Consider the following 21330-nt stretch of genomic DNA (forward strand, 5'->3'; position numbering starts at 1 on the left):
CAAGGCCACTCGTCCCGAATGACCGTCACAAAGACAATCTGTCCCGAAGGACCGCCTAAAAAGGCACTCTGGCTAAACAGCCCGCCACAAAGGCCACACATCTGGCTAAACAGCCTGCCACAAAGGCCTCACAACTGGCTAAACAGCCCGCCACAAAAGTCACACAATGTCTCAAAAGACTGCCTCACATGGCACAATGACTTAAAAGTCCGCCGCTAAGGCTCTCCACCACTAAAATGGACAAATTCTAACTCACACAAAACTTTCCATTTTTAGCACTTCCCACATTTGGAAACTTTCCACTTTTGGAAACTTCTATTTCAGAAAACTTTCCTCCGAACCTTGCCTCACGGTAACTTTGTACCCCAAGCACCACCTCATCTTGTTACTGAGTCGCACAACCAACCACCCCAAGCGACCAAGTAAACAAGAGAGATGGGCTGGAATACTCCATTCCCGCTCCAGCCACGGATCACAATTGGGACCATGCTAGACAAGTTCAAGTCGCAGCTTGCTTCTCATACCACTTCTTAAACCTTGCCTTCATCTTCGCCTAAGGCTCCCAAGTCTGCTCCTCAACACCATCACAGTCCCGAAGGACTCTCATCAAAGGAATCTTCTTCTTCCAAAGTTCCTTGATCCTCCTTCCGAGAACTCTCACTGTTCTCGCCTCCAAAGTCATGTTAGGCTAAAGATCTTCAGAAATCTTAGCCAACACCCGCTCTCCCTCACGAAGACACTTCCGCAACATAGGCACATGAAAAACCTTATGGAACGCACGCATAACCTCAGGCAAGTCCAGCCTATATGCCACCGGTCCCACCCGCTCAATCACTCTGAACGGACCCATAAACCTCGGACTCAACTTAGTCTCTGTCAATGACCTGTTCGACCCCGCAACATAGCCATCTTGAGGTACACTCTGTCTCCTACCTGAAACTCAAGATCTTTTCTCCTCTTATCTGCATAACTCCTCTGCCTATCCTAAGCCTCCTTCATGTTTATCTTGAGAACGCGAATCTTCTCTTAGGTCTCCTGAACAAAATCTGCCCCAAACATGCTCCTCTCCCTCACCTGAGTCCAGCATAAAGGTGTACGACATGGTCTCCCATACAAAGCCTAATAAGGAGTCATCTTAATACTCGCCAGATAACTGTTGTTGTAAGAAAACTCTACCAAGTTCTTGTGATCTGCCCAATGGCCACCCCAATCCAACACACACATCCTCAGCAAATCCTCTAGCGTCTGGATCGTCCTTTCTGACTGTCCATCTGTGTAGGGATGATAAGCTGTACTCATATGCACCTTAGCGCCCATCTCTGCCTGAAATGTCTTCTAGAACACTGAAGTGAACTTGGAATCCCTGTCAGACACAATGCTCGCTGGCACCCCATACAATCTGACTATCTCCCTCACATACTTCTTAGCCAAGACCGCTGCTCCATCAATCTTCTTAATGGCCAGAAAATGTGCTGACTTAGTCAACTGGTCCACAATGACCCAGATAGCATCAAAAGTCCAAGACACTAGCAGTCCTACCACAAAATCCATAGTGATCATATCCCACTTCCACTCAGGAATGGGTACACTCTTCAGTAACCCGCCAGGGACCTGATGCTCAGCCTTCACTAGCTGACACACATCGCACCTCGCGACCCAACTAGCTACATCCTTCTTCATACCGACCCAGTGATAGTACCTCTAGAGATCACGGTACATCTTAGTCGCTCCTGGATGAATAGAGAACTTGCTCGCATGAGCTTCTCTCAGAATATCCTGCCTCAACTCCTCATCCTTGGGCACACAAACTCGACCGTGCACCAAGATAGTACCATTGTCCGAGACCTGACACTCTGAATCAACATCCTTAGAGGCCATCACCAGCCCCAAATCCTTCTCCAGAGCCAACCACACCCTACTCATAAGATCTGCTCTATCAACTGCTTCCAAACCCAACGGTTCCTGTGACACAGCACACAACCTCAAAGCATTGATCTCTCCTACCAGAGACTCCATCTCCTGCTCCTGAGCCAAAGCTACCCTCTTCCGACTCAGAGCATCTGCAACCGTGTTAGCCTAACCCGGGTGATAAGCTATCTCCAAATCATAATCTGCCACAAGCTCCATCCACCGCCATCTCCAAATCATGAGTAGGATAGTTGCCCTCATGCTTCCGCAACTGCCGCGAAGCCTAGGCAATCATTTTCCCATGCTGCATCAACACACACCCCAAACCAACTCTAGATGCATCAGTATAAACCACATAGGGTTCTCTCTGCTCAGGCAAAGCCAACACTGGCGTAGTAGTCAACATCTCCTTAAGGCTTTCAAAGCCCTCCTCACACTCCTTTGACCAAACAAAAGGAACATTCTTCCCTGTCAACTTAGTCATAGGGTGTGCCCTACTTGCAAAACCCTGAACAAACCTCTTGTAGTAACCTGCCAAACCAAAAAAACTCCTGATCTCTGTGGCATTCTGCAGTCTAGGCCAATCTCTAATAGCATGAATATTCTCCGGATCTACAGAAACTCCCTCTGCAAAAACGATATGACCCAGAAAACCCATCTCACGCTGCCAAAAACTGCACTTGCTCAGCTTAGCAAACAACTTCTGCTCCCGCAGCTTCTCTAGAACTGGTCTCAAATGCGTTGCATGCTCCTCAGGACTCTTCGAATATACCAGGATATCGTTGATGAAAATGATGACAGACACGTCGAGAAACTCCTGAAACACACTGTTCATCAATCTCATGAACGCTGCTGGCGCGTTAGTCAACCCGAAAGACATCACCACAAACTCATAATGCCCATACCTCGTCTTGAAAGCCGTCTTCCTCACATCTGCCTCATCAATTGGTATCTGATGATAACTCGTCGCCAGATCTACCTTGGAGAACCAAGTATCACCCCTTAACTGATCCAACAACTCATTGATCCTAGGCAGAGGGTACTTGTCACACAGTGACCCAGTTCAAACCCTTATAATCAATACACAACCAGAAACTCCCATCCTTCTTCTTCACAAACAACACCGGCGCTCCCCACGGTGATACACTAGGACGGATGAATCCCTTACTCGACAAATCTTCTAGCTGCTTCTTCAGCTCTGCCATCTCTGTTGGAGCCATTCTGTAAGGAGCCTTGGATAGCGGCGTAGTCCCCGGTTCCAGTTCAATAGTGAAAGGATCAGACCGAGATGGTGGTAATCTCTGCAATGACTGAAACACATCCTCAAACTCCTCCACTACCAGAATACTGCTAACCGTAGACTACCCTACTAACTCTGGCATATATATAGTAACCAGATAAGCCTCACGGCCCTTCTCGATCATCTTCCCAGCCTGAATGGCCGATATCACGAGACTCCCCAAAGTCGGTCTAATACCCTGAAAAACCAACTTCCCTCGTGGACGCTCAAACTCCACTCTACCTCGATGGCAATTCAAATGCACCATATGCCGATACAACCAATCCATCCCAAGAATAACATCATACAAATCCACTGGACTGATAAGCAAATACGCTGGCCACGACTCTCCTGCGATCTGAATATCAACCCCTCTAGCTCATCCAATAACCTTCAGGAACTTGCCTCCCGCAACTCTGACAACTCATGTATGCTCCCCGGGATCCCCTCTGATTCCCGCACTCTCTGCACACTCTAGAGTAATGAAGCTATGAGAAGCTCCAGAATCAAATATAACGTGGGACTTAAACCCACCCACAAACAAGGTCCCTACACAAACCTTATGTGTTGAGAACCAAACACTTTATCACAGGAAAAACATAAAATCTGAACCTACTAAAATTCACAAAGTTAAGTACCAGAATTATACCTGTGATCGCCCCGGCATTATTTCCACCAGTCTCTGCAGTTATGTAAACCCGTGGCGCCTGCTCAATCTGTGCCACCTGATGCCCTCTAGGCTGCACCTGTTGCAACGCTGCCACTGCCAGCGGCCGCAACTTAGGACACAAGGGCCTGATGTGCCTTGGCTCCCTGCAATGATAGCATACACGAGCCACTGCCGTCGGAGCACTCCTCTTGGGACAGCTAGCAAACTTGTGAACCTTGCTTCCACACTTGAAGCAACCCGCACCACTCTGCGCCTGCGTAGCCTCCCACCTCCTCTTGGTTCCCTGCGCAGGCTTGCCGCCCCTGTTAGAACCTCCATGATGCTGAGCCTTACCAGGCTGAACTGCTGGACTAACCGCCACTGTTTGTGCCCGGATGTCCTGCTCGATCTCTGCCGCAGTCTCAACTAGCTCTGCACGCGTAGCATAGCATAGCTCTGCACGCGTAGCATAGCTACAATGGACCCTCAAGTCATCACAAAGAGCCCTCATAGACCTCTTGATCTGGGCCTCCTCAGGCTCCATAGCCCAACCCCCATGACAAAGAAGTCGACTGAACTCCAAATCCAGCTCCCGCACTGACCGCGTCCCCTGAGATAACTGCAAAAACTGCACCTCCAACCGGTCCAATGCCTCTCTCAGAAAGTACTTGCGGTTGAACTCCCCCATGAAGTCAGCCCAAGTCATCTCCCTCTGCACTCTCCTAGCAGCCACTGATCTCCACCACACCTGAGCATCACCAACCAAGTGATGGACCCCTATGTCCAGCCAAAACTCCTCAGTACATCTCAGAGTATGGAAGTTACGTTCCACACTCGTCCTCCATGCATCCGCAGCAGTAGGGTCTATACCACCCGAAAACCTCTCTGTCACGAGACCCTTCATCTCCTTGAGCATGGACAAATAACGTCCATGAGCTCCTGCATCTGCAGCCACTGACTGCTGCTCCTCCGCCACCACTAGTGGCACTACCTGAGCCTGAGCCGGTATCACTGGTGGCAACCGCTCCAACAACTGTGCTAGCAAAGCCGTAAAGTCAGCACCAGGGACTCCACCCGCTGGGACTCCCACACCCGGAACCCTAGCATCACCGGCCACTGGAGCATCAACACCGCCCCCTCCAGCCACACTCATGGAATCCTCCTAGACACCCTGCGATTCGCCGACACCCTCAGCTGTCACACTCTGGTCTGCAGTCTCACTAACCTCTGGGACTCTGCCCCTACCACAACCACATCTGCGTCAACGTCCACGTCCGCGTCGACGACCACGACCAGCAACAGCACCATCTCTAGCCATCTGCACTACCATGAACATAAGACTAAGCAAACAATTTATATTATAACAAAGAAACATAAACTCACCGTGGAATCACACAGTAGGCTAGAAGAGAAACCTACTCCATGCCACACACAATTGACTAACTCACATAATCAATCAAGACATACAATCCCAAACATCACAACAGAAACCTAGTGAACCCAAATCTAGAACCGTAAGGGCTCTGATACCAAACTAAAACGACCTGACCCGTTTTTTTTTTAAATAATAAATAAATAAACTACAACTAGTGGTTCCATACCCACTAGCCACCCAACCACAATCACAACCAACAGCAAAAATAACAATACCAATAAATATCCAATAATTCAATAACCAATAAAATAATAACTAGTATTAATTCCAATCATAAACTAATGATCCAAACAGCATAAATCAAAGAACCAGCAATCCTAACAATATTCTAGGACTCAACTCTAGCAACCTAACATAAGTCAGACAACCAAGCGAACCACTAGAACATCCTCCTCTTTATTGCCTTGACTCCACGATCACACTTTGCCTTTACCTGCACCACAAACACAATTGCAATGCATGAGTATTTTATAAACACTCAGTAAGGCAATCCTCCCATCTGCTGGGCTATACACACAAGCAATAGAGACATCTCTAACCATCAACCAACAAGCAATCAATCAACAATAACAAACCAGGACTCTGCATCGACCGACACCAACATGCATCGACCGACACCAGATGGGGATGCATCGACCAACATAAGGTTGCATCGACCGATGCTAGATGCACATGCATCGATCGAAACTCGCACTGCATCGACTGACGCATGCTCGACATAACACGAAAACCCCAGGTTTTTCGTGCTGTCCTCGCACTTGCATCAACCAACGCACAAAGTGCATGACCGATGCAATGCCGAGCATTGTGTTTTCCCAAAGGTTCTCGCCGGATCTTCGTTCCTACAACCACAAAACTCGATCCCAAGCCAAAAGAAAGCTTCCTAACATCCCAAATAACGATCTTACAAGCCTAACAACACATAACAAGCAAATCAGAGAGATCTCTAGCTTAGATAAGCCATGGTCATGCACTTACCTTTGCCAAGATGATTTTGAACCTTAAACAACTAAAACAACGCTCCTAGGAAGCTCCTACAACGATCCCAGCTACAAATCTCTACAGGAACAGCCTCAAATCTCTAGAAATCACCAAGAACACTCAATAACACTTAGGGAACTTTTCTCTTTTTTTTTCTCTCAAAAGCGGCTAAAACACGGCTAATGAGACAAAACTCAAGTTAAGGGTTTTCCTAACCCAAAACGCAGCGTTTAACTTGTCAAAACGCAGAAAACTGAACCTGCATCGACCGATGCACTATATGCATCGATCGATGCACTCCCTAAACCGGGATTTTGGTTCACGGATGTTACAATTCTCCCCCACCAATCTAGATTTGTCCTCGAATCTCGAAGAATCATCAGCCAAGGACTCCCGTGAAACCGTCTCCATGGCCCGCACTCCTCTGACCGATCTACGGAAAGTCATCTCTAGGCGATAGAATCACTCTCCAGGCATTATTTGCTCTCGACTTTTGGACTTTCCTTTACTCATAGGCCTAAACCTTGAGTTTTTATTAGCTCCTCATCAGACCTATGTCTGCATGCCATAATGTTGGCTCTTTATCGGGCCTAAGCCCACATGCCATATATATAAAAGGAAGTCCAATATTCGTCTCTCGGGTTGCCACCCTACAGCATGCCCCCGGATCGTCATCCGAAGTTGATATACCAACCATACTCCCAAGCCACAAAGTCTCAGGATATGGCAGTACTAGGAGAACTAAAGTCCTCCAAGAATCACGCCCCCGGGTTACTCCTCGAGTAGGTCTTCGGGTTGTTCTTCCTGCTCTTGGATCTTCCTCGATAGTGTTGGGGTTCGGACTGTTCTTCCAGCTTGATAGCTCCTTCGGGTACATGCTTGGATTTTTCCTCGTTTCTCCCCATCGAGTAGGCTCTAAAGCACCTGTTTTCATCCAAAGTATGCAAATGCAAGAATGTAACACCCTAAATGGCCTAAATGTGAATTCTTACAGTTAATGACCTAAAAATACTAAGGTAAAGGTATAAACAATGCAAAATATGGACAAAAAAGGTTACTCGAGTACCGGATCGGGTGACGGCTTGGGTTGAGAATCGGGTTGGAGAAGCGAAACGTCCAGCCAGCGGTTGAGAATGCGGAACGTCTCCTCTTCCTTGGGATTCTTGAGGTTCGACGGCATCACCTCCGGTTCTAGCAGCGGCGGAGGTTGATCTGCTCCCCTTCTTTTGGTAGGTCTTCATCATTGGTGCCATCGGTAAAATCCTTAAAAATGGTCTTCAATCACTGCTCCTACTGTTGCCAAGAATGGTCTCCCTAGGATCAATGGATCGTCTGGTTCCTTATCCATATCAAGGATCATAAAATCAGTAGGGACTTCCACTCTTTCAATCCTAAGAGGCAAATTTTCCAGGATCCTAATCGGATGTCTGATTGTTCTATCAGCTAAAACCAAATAAGAACTACTTGGTTTAAAACTGCTGAAACCCATCTTGTTGGCAACTAACAGTGGCATGATGCTGAATGAAGCTCCCAGATCGCACAAGCAATTTTTGAAAATATGAAGTCCTATCGAGCATGGCAAAGTAAAAGAGCCAGGATCCTCCAATTTCTCCTCCATTCGCAGCTCAGGATCTAAGCACACTCCACTCCTGAGAATTTCATACCCAATCTCCTTGACAGCTTCCTTAACCTCAATCTCCAGCTGAGCTGCCTCCTTGGTGATTTCCTCTTGAAGTTCGTGTGGTGGCAAGAGCTTAGGAGGTGGAGCTTTTCGCTTGGCCATACGCTCTGCAAGCGCCTCCAGTTGGATGTCAAGAGCAGCATTGAATCGTTCCTCTAGTTCCCCTTTTGCTGCTACAGGCAGTTGAGGTTGATCTGTCATCTGAACATCTACTCGGTGTATCATCCGATCACCATCATCGGGTGAGTTATCGGGTTCTTCCTCGGGTGGTTCTTCAATTTGTGATTCTCGAACCAGTGCTCGATCATCAACTCAATCAGTCTCCTCGGGTAAAGGCTCGGGTTTGTACACGGATATGTAGTACTTGGCCTCATTTATCCCATAGTGATCCATATCCTCCCCATCTTGAACATCAATGTCCTCAGTGAGGTAGTCATCATAATCATCATCAAGGAAAATGGCTTGGGCAGTGGCATAATCCTTTGGGTTCTGAACAGCTTTACCTGGAAGCTGGTTGATCTTTGGAGGTGGTTGGTTGGTGTGGTGGCCCTCTAGGTACCGCAGCTTGGTGTTGAGGGAATCATACTTGGCAGTCAAGTCACTATATCCAGAATCGATTTTGTTGCGCATCTCCGCAAACCGTTTTGCGTTGTCCATAGCAGCCGATGCCTGATTTTGGATCATCTGCTGAATTAGGACGCGTAGGTCAGCGTCTTGGGATTGGTTATACGGGCATTATTGTTGTTGGAATCCAGGTGGTGCAATGGGCTGGTGGTAATTGCCAGAGTACTGCTGCTTAGGAGCATAGCCTTGGTTGTATTGGACAAAAGGCTTTTGCTAGACCTAGTTCCCTTGAACTGCTGATGGGTAGATTTGGTCTTGAGGATTGACAACATTCGGGTTACGGCATGACAGATTCGGATTTGGCTTGTAGTTGTTGTACCCTTTGTTGTAACCTCCTTGGTTGTTGATGTAGTTCACATCCTCTAGCTGGGCATTCTTCCCATCTTGTTGTAAAAATTGTTCTTCCTCTGAGATTGCATGATCATGATGTTGCTGGTTGAGGAGCTTATCAAGCTTGTCATTGAGGGCTTTCATGTCCCTCTTGTACTTGGCATCTTCCTCTCTAGTGGATCGCATAGTGTGATCATATTCTTCATTGTAAAGCCCATCAGATTGAGCCAAGTTCTCCACTAGGTCCTAACCTTCATCGACATCCTTGTTGAGGAAGTTTCCGTTGCTTGTGGTATCCAGCAACATCCGTATTTTGGGGAGTACACCTCGGTATAGTGTACTAAGCAATGAAGCATTGCTGAAGCCATGATGAGGACAACTGGTTGTGTATCCCTTGAAACGTTCTCAAGCTTCACTGAACGTCTCATTGTTCTTCTAAACAAAGCTGGAAATATCATTTCGCAGCCTTGCGGTTCTGGAGTTAGAGAAGAATTTGGCTAGAAACGCCTTCTTGCATGCTTTCCAGGTGGTGATGGACTCCTTGGGGAGTGATTTCTCCCAGAGGTGCGCTTTGTCTCCCAAAGAAAATGGGAACAGCCGGAGTTTGAATCCATCTTCACTAACTCCATTTATCTTGGTGAGGCTACAGAGCCTATCAAATTCATCCAGATGATCCAATGGGTCCTCCATTGGCAATCCATGAAAGTTCTTGCTTTGTATCATCTGGATGAGACTACTCTTGATCTCAAAATTGTTGTTATGGACAGCAGGTGCCACAATGCCATTCCTTTGAGTATGACTAGATGGAGCATCCCCTGCTCCTATGTTGGTCCTTGCTTGGGGAGCTGGTGGACCATTCTGATTGTTCATTGTCTCCTCAATTGTTTCTAGTTGTGGTTGTTGAACTTGTTGTGGATGAAGTAACCTTGGTCTGTCGATGTTGTCGATGAAAGGACTCAAGTTTTGGCTACCCTTGGATCGCGTTTGAATGCACAAGTAGGTGACCAAGTGAGTACACAAAGGTCAAACCGATCCAGGTGATCGAGTGACGGGTCGGGTGGGTGCTTTGGTTGTACCTGAAGTGCAAAACAAACAAACACGAAAGCAAACAAGTCAGATGCCGAACCAATGTAGATAATAGAACTTGATATAGCAAGTGCTAAAATCCTAAACGTAGCAAATTAAAATCAACCAAATGGCAACGGCGCCAAATTGATAACAGGATTTTCACCCAGGGTATAAATTCCCAATGCAGTTCTAGTACGAAGGGTTATCAATCCAAATGGTTGTTATGCTATCAGATAGGATGCAATCATAAGCAAGCAAGTCAAGCCAAGCAATAAAAGGGGGTTTTATCTAACAATCCTAAAATAATAAAAGAAATAATATAAACAAGGAACCACACGACCTAAGCACTCGATGCAAGCATTCAAGTACGGATCAGGTGGGGTGATCGAGTAAATAAGGAAAGTATGAACAGCTCGAAGGTATACTCGAAGCAGGTGATCGTGTACCTGTTCGGATAAGGGATCGAGTAAGGAATAAAAATGCAAACAATTAAAATCCGAAAGCTTCTAAGGATGGGCTAATCGACTCCTAAGTGTTCATGATCAATACAGATGTCTTACATGCCTCAAGCAAATATTCTCTAGACAATGAATCTCTAAAACCTTGTTAAAACACTCTCGTGATAGAAACAATCAACCTTGATCACTCCCCTACCCAACTCTCGTTGGAGAAACATGACCAAGCAGGCAATACGAACCGATTCATTATTGTCAATAAACCCTTTACTCATCTAATCTTTTAGGCTAAGTGAGTAAATCTCTAGCGTTGATTGATTCAAGCATTTCATCTACACCTCTCGGTGGTAAAACACCCTAGATCTAATCTCACCCTCTCGGTTTGTTGATAGCATTAAGAACATCAATCTAGAAGAGAATTTATAAAACATAAACAATCAAACTAAGACATCCTAACCGATCAAGAACACAAAATCGTCTTTCCTATCCCTAGAAACTTTACTTCACTACTCAGAATTCGTTGCAGAAAACATGAAAGCATAGATAAATGAAAATTGCATTGTATTGAAAATAAGATAGAAATAAAAGAGTACAGAGTAGCAATCTAAAAGAATAGCAAAAAGAAGTAAAATAAATCCTAACAAAAGTGGAAAAGTGTTTGAGTCGCTCTAGATCTCTCTCACAAGCTCTCGCTCTCTGGTTTGAGGGTTTGCGGCGTGCTCAGTCGAGAGGAAGAAGAGGGGGGTTTATATATGGAAACCCCTTTTACCTAGCTTCCCAGTCCTGCCCGAGGGTTTACTCGATGGGGTGCACGAGGATGAGGTCGGATTACTTCTCGGGTAGGTCTTCGGGTTGTTCTTCCTGCTCTTGAATCTTCCTCGATCGTGTTGGGGTTCAGACTGTCTTCCAGCTCGATAGCTCCTTCGGGTACATGCTTGGATTTGTCCTCGTTTCTCCCCATCGAGTAGGCTGTAAAGCATCTATTTTCATCCAAAGTATGCAAATGCAAGAATGCAACACCCTAAATGGCCTAAATGCGAATTCTTACAGTTAATGACCTAAAAATGGTAAGGTAAGGGTATAAACAATGCAAAATATGGACAAAAAAGGATGCTAAAAACATGTAAATTAGAGAGTTATCACCTACGTTATACCAAAGATCATGACTTGCACTATGGTAGAGAACTTGGAGTTTTGGAAGGTTGCAGTAATGCCAACTTGATCGCAGACTCGAGAAACTCAAAATCCACGAGTGGATACGTTTTTACACTTGGAGGTGCAGTAGTGTCTTGGAAGTCTTCCAAACAAACTCTGGCAGCTAAATCAACTATGGAATCTGAATACATAGCTTTGGAGATAGCTATCTCGGAAGCTAAATCACTTCATAATTTCTTGGAAGACATCCCAATGTGGGGGAACCCTGTGCCTGCAATACGTGTACACTGTGATAGCAAATCGGCTTTGGGCAGAGCAAGGAATACCCATTATAATGGAAAATCTCGTCACATCAGACGGAGACATAAAACTGTTAGACAACTTATCTCAACTGGTGTAGTTATGATCGATTACATCCATACGAAAGAAAACCTAGCGGATCCATTTACAAAAGGTTTGGCGCAAGATCAAGTTATAAAGTCATCAAGAGGAATGGGTTTAGAGCTTACGACTTAAGAGGAGGTTTGATGGTAACCCCACCTACTCAGATTGGAGACCCCATGACCTAGGTTCAAAGGGACAACTAAATCAAGCTGAATTTGCTACAAGCACTAAGAGACTATCATCTTTTTCCAGTTCCTAAAATGATGTAAAGTGCTTCATGTATATTATAGGTTAAGCATATGCTTTTAATGATTGGAAATGTAGCTTTGTAAAATATTTGAAATAATTACAGGATATTTCTTCAAATACAAGCAGCTATTAAAAATCACCCTATGAGTGTGAAATGGGGCCGTTTCTAGGAGAATATATGAGGCTATACTCTCCAAGTTCACTCATGATTAACCAGGCATGTTCAAGACCACAATAGAGAAACTCGTTCTACGAGAAAACGAAGTTGTGTTATGCATGTTGTCTAAGTTTACATACAAATCCGGATGGTTCAAGACATCATGTTCACCATCTGGCTGAGTAAACTCGACAGGTATAACAATGAATCGGTTCAAGGTTGAAAAACGCCACCAACTCAGATACAATTAGTTTTTGCATATACTCTCGAAAGTCTGTCTAGTCTAGCTAGTAGTGTTAGTTTATAGGGTTAGTTATGTCGTCATATGTTTAGACTTATTTCTATTCATGTGGAGGATTGTTGGAACTGAATTTTCCAGAAGCAAGTTTCAGAAAAATTGCAGGTTTTGGACAGTGGTTTTTCCGGTGACTTTCTGGGAAAATTTCGGCCAAATGGCTGCTCGGAATTGTCGGGTCGATAGTGCAATGGAAAGCTGGTAACGAGTAATACAAGATGGTATACTCATACGTCCAAAACAGAGTTGATTTGAATGAGAAATAAGAGTGTGAAGTGAGCTACATGGGATGTTTGGGAAAAAGTTCTTCATCGGAAACGGGCCATGGGCTCTTGGGCTTTTGGGCTCTTAGGCTCTTGGGACAGCTGGAGGCTCATTTAATTTTTTGGAAAGACTTGGTGTGAACTCCAAGCAAACTTGGGCAGTACTCCAAGAATATTCAGTGAATATTTTCTTGAGAACTCCCTCCTTCCACTATATATAGAGGCACAACGTCTCATTATTTCTCACACTCAAAAACATAAATCCTCCTTCCTCTGAAGAGCTCTCTCTCCCTCTCCCCTGCTTAGTTCAAGTAAGTTCTTAGCTTAGTCCAAATAAGTTCTTAGCTTAGTAGTCTCGAGAGTATAACGTAGATCTGTTCGCTTGAGTTCTATTACTGGTGTGCTACTGTAATAGTTTGTGATCGATTGTATCATGGGATTCATAAATCGCGATTGTCCGAAAGTATTTACGGCCGATTTATTGAATTAAGAAAATATATATCATATCTCGCCTCTGTAATTTATTTTCTGCTTTATATTATGATGTTGTAATTCGTTTCTGATTTCAATATTTTAAATATAATTCGCATATTTTCTCAATTCGATTTTTGCGCTCCTAACAGACCGTGCACCAGAATTCTCTAATCATATAAATGTATAAAGGTAGTGACATTCTTAATTACTATGCTGATACCCAAATGTTACCTCACGTTGCTCTAGTTATAGTTTATTTTAATGTGTTGATTCCTTTGACTGCAGGGAAACGAGTGTTAAATACGTAGCCAGCACTACCAATCTGATTCATCAAAATCAAAGCGAGAAAGCTAAATGAGATACTATTTGCCGATGTTTGGTTGTATAAGTGCAATTGTTTCTGGAACAATATTTGTTTCCACAAAATTTCATGTTAGCATTTTCTCATCCAAATCTGTTTAATGTATGCAGGGGTTCTGAAGAATTGGTAGAAGTTGAAGCAAGACTTGCTGGTTGTTCTTTTCTTGTAAATCTTTTTTCACGTTTGTTCTTTTTTTCACTTGCTGGTTGCGTTCGATCATTGGAATCTATAAACTAATTCCAGTTAAGTGACTCTGTGTTTTACTTTTCAAAATGAGACTGATTATAAGATCATTTGTAATTCTCTATTAATCCATAGTTGGTTAGTCTCGTATCAAATTTTTTTCTCCAATAGAAAAGTATAATTCAATTTTTTTTTCTTTAACACTTACAAATTTATATGTCTACTCCTAATAATAAAAGAGTACACCATACTAAATTTGTATACACCGTTCATGCATAATTGTAAAGCTCTTAGTATACATGTATTTAAATGATGAAATTTGGTCACGAGAAGCGTTCAAACTAACACAAAGGAAGACTCAAATTTATAGATTAAAAATGCATTATTTAAATTAAAACACAGTACAATCCAAAATGACTATTACACTTTTATTTGTAATTATAGAAAATCCTATAAATCATCTTATTATGCTCAATTTTTTTTAAAATATCAAAAATTTAACAATTGAAACAAAATGCTTAGTCCAATATATAGGCAAAGTTACTTCCTCTGACTATATGTCGTTACTTGAGCAGCTTAAAAAGAGAATTGGCTCATGGACAGCCCGGTTTCTCTCTTTTGGAGGCCGTCTTAACTTGGTACACTCGATGTTATGGAGCATTTGCAGCTTTTGGTTATCAGCTTTTCGTTTGCCATGATAGTGTATACTCGAGATCGATAGGTTGTGTTCGGCTTTCCTCTGGTCAGGTCCGGACTTAAACCCTCATAAAGCAAAGATAGCTTGGGAGAATGTTTGTAAGCCTAGAAGGGAAGGTGGCCTGGTATTTAAGGTCTCTAAAAGAAATAAATGATGTGTGTTGTTTAAAACTGATCTGGCGAATTGTATCTCGAGGTGAGTCCCTGTGGGTTAAATGGGTTGGCAGTACTTTAATGAAGAGGGGGAACTTCTGGTCTATTAAACCGACTACTCTAGGTTCATGGATGTGGAGGAAAGTTCTCAAATTTAGAGATCTTGCAAAGCAGTTTTGTAAAATGGAAGTAAAAAATGGGCTTTGCACCTCCTTTTCGTTCGATGATTGCTCCAGCATGGGTCGGCTGGTGGATGTGGCGGGTGATTGAGGTTTTATTGCTATGAGGATTGATAAACATATGACTGTTGCAGAGGCGTGGGGAATACGTCACCACTGGCGGCACCGACAAGACAGCTTTAACTCAATGGAAGCTGAACTGCGGTTGAAGCAAGATATGAGTAACTCTATAGCTGATGTAATGCTATGGAAAGGTAACAATGGTAAGTATAAGTCCCAATTTTCCACCAAGGACACTTGGAATCAAATTTGCTCAACGGTTGTTGAGGTATCTTGGCATAATAGTGTTTGGGTCACTCACTCGACGCCAAAGTTTTCCTTCTGTATGTGATTAGCGATTCGAAAAAAACTCTCTACTGGAGACAGACTGGTGCAATGGAGCAGGGGTGCTTAAGGGGCGTGTATTTTTTGTAATAGTGCCACTGAAACACGGGACCATTTATTCTTTTCTTTCCGCTTTAGTGCAGAGGTCTGGAAAGCTTCTGCATTCAACATTTGCAATGCTCAATATTCTACCACCTCGCACTCGGTACTTTCTTCCGCATGTAGCAACTGGGGTTCAGCGGTTCTTGACTCACTTGGTTCTGCAAACCACAGTTTACTGCATCTGGCAAGAGCGAAATGGGCGGACGCATGGTGAGACTCCCCAACCGGCCTCTCGGCTCATCCACATGAGGGACCAACTGCTAGCCATTGGGCTTATGGGTGATCGACGTTATGACAAGGGTTACAAGCTTAGGTTTTGCTCACACAATTAAGTTTTAATGTGTTGTGCTTGTTTTAAAACTTTTCAGATCAACGCTGCACTAGTTGTAGAGCTAAAATCTCATAACACCCTTTCTATCAAAACAAATTCTCAAAACTCCCTCAATGGTAAAAGGACAATATTACCCTTAATGAAGATTGTTTTAGGTTAAATATAATTAAACTCCCACTATGCGCAGTACAACTGGTACAACTAGGGTGCAACTGGTACAACTAGGGGATATATGGTACAACTATGTGAGGTGTAACTGGTACAACTATGGTGCAACTGGTACAACTAGGGAATATATGGTACAACTATGCAAGGTGCAACTAGGGGATATATGGTACAACTATTCTTTAAAAATTATTAGAGGGGTAGTTTCGTCCTTTCATTAAAAAAAAGGTAGTGAGATTAAGTGGAAATAATGCAGAAATGAATTTCTGGTATAGGAGCACTAGAGATGAATTTCCCTAGTTGTAACAACGTATTTTTTATTTGAATATAATTTAACATTACATTCCGAAAAAAAATATATATATATATATAGGCAAAGCGTTCGGAAATGACCATCCACGACGATGTTGACATTTTCAAATAATTGTTTTATATGTACATCATCTTCTTATATTTGAATACTCGTATAAGCGCTGTAAATAAATGGTGTAGACACAGTTTTTATTCAATATATTCTTGACTATCACCATATCCCATTATAAATTAACATCGTTGTATTATGAAAAATAATATGGTTGTACTTCTTACCAGATTAAATATTTTTCAGCTTCACTAAAATATTTAATTACGCAGTTTGTGTGCCCCATATCATTTTTCTTAAACATATATTTAAACTATATATTACCAAAACATTCACGACCTAAATTTCTAAACAATATTCATAGTACTCAAGAATTGTATGTCAATGTACACTTTTATATAATGAATATCATTTTACCCTATTGTGAATTAACATTGTTTACTCATTGTATCCATTTTGACTTAGCATTTTTATACTTCTTATGGTTGTACCTCTTACTACAGTAGAATCTCTATAAATTAATATTCGTTATAAATTAATAAATATTTCCGGTTTCGAGTTGGGTCGGTATAAAAATGATACAATTCGATAAAATAATAAAATAATAAAATAATAAAATAATAATTTTTTGGAAATCTTTTGTAAAAATATGGTTCCAACAATATCATAAATTAATAATAATATAAAGTAAATTAATATATATATATATATATCTAAGAAAATTTAGTGAAATATGACTTTATTGCTGTTTGTGTATTCTTGAATTTGCATTCTAGTTAGAACTCATCTCTAATCTTTTTTATTGTATTAAAAATATTGGTGTTGTCTTCTCAAATCGCATACAAAAATTGTGGAGAGTCCTAAATGTGATAATTGCTTCTTTACATGTAATTAGTTCTAAAGACATCGCAATATCTTATTTGACTTCATCATTACCATGAAAGATAGTACTCGCAATTTCTTCTAAACTCTTGTAACATCCCGAACCCAAATTTATTGTGGGTCTCGATCGACACTAAGGAGGGTGTCCGTCGACACCACTAAATTGGTGGTTGTTCGGTTGTTTCAAAATTGTCGCTTTGATTCGGTTTGGTTTGAGAAACCCTAGGGCTCGAGTATTTAAGTTATATTTCGATGCCCCTTGTTTAGGAGAGGGGGGGGGGGGGGCGACGGGTGGTTCTAGAGGAGAGAAGGAGAGAGAGTTGTGGTGCTTTCACTTGAAAGGGAGGAGAAAGGAGATCCACCCTTTTAATGTGTTAGGAGAAGGATTTGAGCTTGGTGGTGGATTGGGAGAGACAAGGAGGCTTTCTCATGGCTGTTATCCAGGTAAGTTGTGTTGTTTTAGTGGTAGATTGAGTAGAGAATCAATGATTGTAGCGGATTAGTGATTTGCAGCGAGAAGAAGCTTGAAAGAAAGCTTCGATCGTGATTTCTGGGTTGGTGTCGTTCGACACCATTGTAGTGTCGGTCGACACCAACACCTGCAAATGGACTGCGTGGACTGGTCTGAGATGGCTACTTCGGGACAACGTTTGGAGGATGAAACGGAGTCCGATTTAGCTAAAATTTGGTAGGTGGCTTTGTGGTGCTACAAGCTTCATATCCAGCAGTGGGTTTGTGAAATGAACGGTTGGTTTGTGTTTTAGATAATTGTTTGTATTGTGGTCTGGTACAGACGGTTTTGTGGTAAGGTTGGGGTGTCGAGCGACACCAGCATGTAGTTGTGTGTTTGGATTATAGGAGAACAGATGCGGTCAATGGAAGTGATATCGTGGGAGTCAGGTTCGACCGACACTGGGAGGTGTTGATCGACACAATGTGTGTTGGTTCGCAAGTGGTGTGTTGGGTGACGATCGACACCAAATGGAGGTGTCGATCAACACTAGAGGATTTGATAGTGAATTGGAGTATTTGTGGGGAAGTGTTGTCCGTGGCTGGATGGAATCAAATATTCCAGCCCACTTCTCTTGTTACTCGGTCGCTAGGGGTGGTTAGTTGTGCGACTCAGTAACTAGATGAGGTGGGGTTTGGTGTATTTGTGGGAGTTTTTGTAAGGAGCGATTTCTATGCCGGTTGTCTCGTCAGAATTATGGGGTTCCGGTGAGATCATTTCCCGTGGATCCTGTGTGAGGATTGGGAATGCGGGTGCAGTCATTTCAACTCTAAACTTCTAACATTTATCATTTTCACCTTGATAATTAATTAAACTATTAGCATCAATCCTATTACGATAACCAAAATTATAGATCAAGAAAATTTTATAAAAATGTGAATCATAACAAAGTATCTTATTTTGTAATTGAAAATTTTCAAAATTATGTAAATGAAAAAATCTCTTCATAAGTTAATATTTTATTAATTTATCGATAAATTAATAAACCTCTATAAGTTAATAAAATTTTATTGTCCCGACTTTATTAATTTATAGAGGTTTTACTGTATATTTAATATTTTTTTTCCTTCCCAAAATATTTATTGTACACAGTTTGTGTACCCTTTTTAGATTTTTGGTTTTTATATTTTGCATGAATAAAAAAACAAAAAACAAAAATTTTACTTCAGAAACTCTCAAAATTTAAATTTCTTATTTTTAAGGGAAACTATTTTTTCAAAATATTGAATGGCTATAATTTTTTTTTTTTTTTTTTTTGAAAAACTAAAACAAAGGATTACAAGAACAATCTATTCACTAAGTCTATCACAACTAGACCATCTCCACTCCAGCAACTCTATCAAGTTGCTCAAAATTAAACTAATCATATATTTAATACTAAACTAATCAAAGCAATTCACTTAGAACTTAAACAAAATCATTCTTCAAAATAATAAAACCCTATAGAAGGTTAGACAAAATCAATACATCCTTCCACTATAGAATCTTATAGAAGGTTAGACGAACTTAAACAAAATCATCCTCCTCATAACATTGCCAATTCACATATCTAGCAAAGGAGGACAAGAACTTATCCAATACTGGAGAACAGAGAAGATAGAAAGCAGGACAGGACAGACCCATGAACCACAAAAGGTCAAGTCTTTTTATTCCTCATCAACCAAAAGTAGCAAGCTTTATCACAATTAAAGAGAATTGAGAATATGGGTCATGATGTAACAAACCTTTGACGATCTGCTGCTACTTCTGGACAACCTTCTACGGTGAGAAGAAGGTGTTGTTGGAGTCATGGGCCAGTTAAGAGGAGATAGCAAAGCAGTATCTGATTTACTCTAAAAAAACAACCAAAGAACCAAAAAAAGCAATCAAATTGATGAATGAATGATACATACCAATACAAATTTCACGGAATGATCCACTACCAATCTTCCTACCTAACTTGAACTTACCCCCAATGACATGATCCATCGTTTCGGTTTCCAATAATACTCTATACTACTAGTGTAAAAAAAATTCTCATCAATACAAAACGAAGTAAACCCAGAATTTATATAAACCCCAAATCAAGATTACTTAGTGAAAGTTGAAGATTTTCTCCCAAGTATTAATCTGAATCTTTTAAAGTTTGAGTTTTTAAAAGATATCAAAGCCGATCCGAAAACCCATTGGTTTCATACACCAACAACCCTCAATTTTACGTTGGAAAAATCAAAGGATTCGATTGATTTTTCCGGTTTTCAGATGAATTGGCGATTGATTCGCCTTTTGGATCGTGAGAGAGAAAAGAGGGAGATGATCGCGAAAGAAAAAAAAAAAGAAGATGGGAGAAAAAAATACATCAACGTGTAAAAACACGCCGCCTCGCATTAGCAACGTTACTCAAATTTCTTCCCAGATAAACGTTTTTCTTCTTAATCGACGGAATATTGAGTTTTTTATTCTTTTTTAGGTCCAATTATAAGAGTAACAGTGAGAGAATCTGTAGAAATGCTCTAATATACTCTATTTTTCTAAGTCTGACCAAATATGTGTTATTATAGTAAGAGTTAAGGGGAGGTATTAGTTTAGGATTTAGAAAGAGTTAATGACTTTGTGTTTTTAAAAATCTTGCTGATTTTTAAAATCATAGAAATTTAGAAAGTAAAAATGAAGGATTCTATATTAGATTGTTTAGAAAGATATTTTAAATCTTGCTGATTTGTGTATCCTAATCTTGTAAAATCTTTCATAAAATCTTTCAAAATCTTTCTATTTGATGAAAGAGTTTTCATGACTTTTGTTATGAAGGAAATGATATAAAATCATAAACCAATAACACAAAATTTAAATTCATTAACAATCCAAGATTCTTTAGTTTTAATTGAATAACATAAAACTTTTAATGACTTTATAAGACTCTTAATCCAATAACACTAAATTTATCAAGATTTTAGATAACTTTTTACAAATCCACAACCAATAACACCAAATTTTTAAAGAGTTTTAAAAAGTCTTGATTGAATAACAACATATTTTACATAACTTTTAAAGTCATTAAAATTCTTTCTAAATCCTAAACCAATAATTCCCCCTAAATCATCGCAAGTTCGCAACTAACAATACATTAGTCTACCATAACTAAATAACATTACATAAATCTGTCATCACTATATATAAATTTATTGTAACTAAAATATATATGATTAGTCTATCGTAACTAACAATATCTATACTACATTTTTTAAATCTACCATTAACCTATAGTATACCATACAAATCTATTAATTTTAGCCATCACACCGACGGTAAAATTAGTTTCATTTCCCATTATTTTTCTTTTTGTTTTTCACAATTCCCCATAAAGAAACAAAGAGTTTAAAATTTTCACAAGTAATTTCTAACTTTTGTGTGTTATCATCATTGTTCTAAAATACGCTAGGCGCTAACCGGGTGGTGCACTACCGTTTAGCGTATAGCTGTATATGCTGCTATATATACGGAATATATACGGTAAATAAATTTTACCAAAAATATATATAGATATGATAAATTATAAATATATTAAACATAAATAATTAAATATATATGATAAAAAACAAATATATATTAAGATCTCAGCAAAAATACTCATGAAATTGTCAAAGTATCAACCTTTT

The 21330-nt window shown here is 41.0% G+C and overlaps 1 long non-coding RNA gene and 1 other non-coding gene across 3 annotated transcripts; one reads left to right on the plus strand and one right to left on the minus strand.

Moving 5' to 3' along the window:
- The first annotated feature begins 9248 nt into the window (after nt 1-9248).
- Nucleotides 9249-9355, plus strand: LOC147919528 (small nucleolar RNA R71). The gene has a single exon (XR_015594240.1). It is a non-coding gene; the product is annotated as a small nucleolar RNA R71 (small nucleolar RNA).
- Nucleotides 9356-19098: 9743 nt separating this feature from the next.
- Nucleotides 19099-20199, minus strand: LOC147919529 (uncharacterized). Of its 2 annotated transcripts, none has more exons than XR_015592513.1 (2): nt 19645-20199; nt 19099-19527 (listed from the first exon to the last, which is right to left on the minus strand). It is a non-coding gene; the product is annotated as an uncharacterized LOC147919529 (long non-coding RNA). The 2 variants fall into 2 exon arrangements; XR_015592512.1 differs by having other exon boundaries at nt 20033-20170.
- Between the last annotated feature and the right edge of the window lie 1131 nt (nt 20200-21330).

This window comes from Camelina sativa, chromosome 20 (genome assembly GCF_030686135.1).
Source record: "Camelina sativa cultivar CO46 ecotype springtype chromosome 20, ASM3068613v1".
NCBI classification, from domain to species: Eukaryota; Viridiplantae; Streptophyta; class Magnoliopsida; order Brassicales; family Brassicaceae; genus Camelina; species Camelina sativa.